This window comes from Antechinus flavipes, chromosome 3, assembly GCF_016432865.1.
Source record: "Antechinus flavipes isolate AdamAnt ecotype Samford, QLD, Australia chromosome 3, AdamAnt_v2, whole genome shotgun sequence".
Taxonomy (NCBI): Eukaryota; Metazoa; Chordata; class Mammalia; order Dasyuromorphia; family Dasyuridae; genus Antechinus; species Antechinus flavipes.
The window spans coordinates 547,047,891-547,050,434 of record NC_067400.1 but is presented as its reverse complement, the minus strand read 5'-3'; the positions used below and the strand labels follow the sequence as shown (position 1 = coordinate 547,050,434).

At 36.1% G+C, this 2,544-nt stretch overlaps 1 long non-coding RNA gene across 1 annotated transcript; it reads right to left on the bottom strand.

Moving 5' to 3' along the window:
• Positions 1–425: 425 nt before the first annotated feature.
• Positions 426–2,289, bottom strand: LOC127555228 (uncharacterized). Its single transcript, XR_007952188.1, has 3 exons — positions 2,198–2,289; positions 659–849; positions 426–557 (listed from the first exon to the last, which is right to left on the bottom strand). It is a non-coding gene; the product is annotated as an uncharacterized LOC127555228 (long non-coding RNA).
• Positions 2,290–2,544: the final 255 nt, after the last annotated feature.

Genomic DNA, 2,544 nt, shown 5'->3' with positions numbered 1-2,544 from the left:
AAGAGAGACTATCTCAAACCAGATCAACACCAACCTTAAGCAACCTAAACAAAGGATCTACCCACTCTCCTTCCCATCCCCTCAATACCACTACCACCAAGGCTGAGTAGAACACAAGAAGCTCACATTGTGTGGTGGTCAACTTTCATACTCTTGGCTCTTCTCAGCAATACAATCATCTAAAACAATTGCAAAAGACTCATGATGGAAAATGCTATCCATATCCAGAGAAAGAATTATCTGAATGCAGTCTAAATACACCTAGAATCATACTATTTTCACTTTTTTTTGTTTTTTCTTTCTCAGTTTTCCCTTTTGTTCAGATTCTTCTTTCACAACATGACTAATGAGGAAATATATTTAATATGATTATACATGTATAACCTAAAAAAAAAAACCCATAATAGGCTAGACTATACCTTAAAATTTTTATAAGATTCTCTAGCTGGGTGGGGTTTCTCAAACAGGATTGAAAAGCATGAACCCCTAGGCATCTGGGTAATCTCCTCCATCAACAATGTCCTTCAGACACTGAACAACCCACAGGCTTCTGGTTTCTGAATGAGAAAATAAAAAGGGAATATTTTAATCCTCATTTAATATTTGGTTATTAATATGGGAGAAAGAATCCTTTCTCTCATCATCTAGTTCAGCCTACCTGAAGAAAGCTTCCAATAGTATCATTGACAAATGACCATCCATTTTCTGCCTGAAGATTCCTAGTGAGAGGAAACCTACAAGTTGAAAACCCCTTCCACTTTTGGACAATTCTGATTGTTTGGTTGCCTTTCCTCATATCAGGTCTAAAACTTCTTTGAAATTTCCATCAATCACTTCTTGTTCTTCCACCTTGAGAAGCAGCAGAAGAAAGCAGAAGAATCAAGAATCACATACCTCTTCAGATAATATTGGATAGTTATCATATCTCTGTCTCCCAAGTAATCTCAGCCAAGCATCCCTGCCTCTTCCAACCATTTCCAACATGCTATATCCTCCAGGCCTCTCACCATGTCATGAGATCTTTTAGATATGTACCAGCTTATCTATGCCTATTCTAAAATGTAGTACAGAGAACCAGAGTACTTCACATGTAGTTAGACCAGAGTAGAGCCTATTACCTCCTACAGCTTCGATACCATGACTCTACCATAATACACTATGGAGAAAATACTTTATTATTATTTATTAAAATTGTTTGAAACTAGTTTTATATGGCTAGAAAACTGTCTAATACTAAACTATACTTCAACCTCAGAAACCCTCTAGGGAAGCTCGAGTACTTATTTTGAATTTTCTCATCACAATCTTGGGTTTTCCAAAAAATCTTTGCCCCAATTTTATTGAATATTTATATTTAGCTGTTGATACATCTATATCTCAAGCAAACTGCCTACATGTAACAGTTCATGTAGTGGTGTCTTTGTTTGAATTCTCTGTAATATAAACTCTTTGCCACACCAACTTAATAAAATTCTATTTTAAAACCTTTTTAGATTTTGGAGGTTTCTTCTCAACAGACAACATCATTGAGATTGCAGTCCACTAAAATCCTCAGATCTTTTTTTTTCTTATTATGCCTTTCCTATACTGTGCTTATGAAATTTATTTCAAAACTAAGAATAGAATATTACATTTAGCCCTGTTCAATTTTATCTTAACTCAATCTAATATTCTAACCTATTAAAAATCTTTTTAGTTCTTGACTCTGTCATCAATATGTTATCTAATTCCCAAGCCCTAGCTTCATATCTTCTGCAAATTTGACAAGTATACCCAAATGATGAGGAAATGAAAGCCTAGAAAGGTGAAATAACTCATTCAGGATCATATGGCTATTAAGTTTCAGGGCCAAGACTGAAATCTGAACCCAGTTCCAGTGCTCTTTCCACCACTCCAAGTCCAATCCTGGAGGAAAGAGACCAACAGGATGTTGAGTTCAGTTCTGTGAACCAAAATGGTACTCAAATAAATATTACTACCCAGATTCTGAATTGTTGAAGAGACTCCTATGGAGGAAGTACAAAACAGTAGAATTAAGTAACAAGGAGACTTTGGGAAGGAGGTAAACATCAACCCAAACAAATCTTGTTTATAACAGAATACAGAATTTACTGGAAAATGCTTTTAGTGGTGACCTGGCCTAGACACTGAAAGATTTACAATGTAGGCTATTATAAAACTGTCTGGCAGTACTTACAGCTGGGTGGAAGTGTTCATCCCACTATCTGGAAGCTACTGTATTTGGCTGGCTGGCTATTCAGGTCTGGTTTGAGTTTTTCTCATTTTCTTCTGTATCCCAGACAAATGACTGTGATTTTCACTTTGTCCTAGCCTAAGCATTTGGCTCTCTTACCTCATAATGGAGAGGTTTTCAAATACCTGCAATGATCTAATCCCATCTGACAAAATTCTTTCTTTCAGCTACAGTCTGTGGATAAAGGGAAAATGTCCCAATTCTCCATGTGTTAGCAAGCCATTAGCTACATTTTGCCATTTATTAAACTGACTCTCTTCTCTAGTTAGAGCACCAACTGTATGTACTTC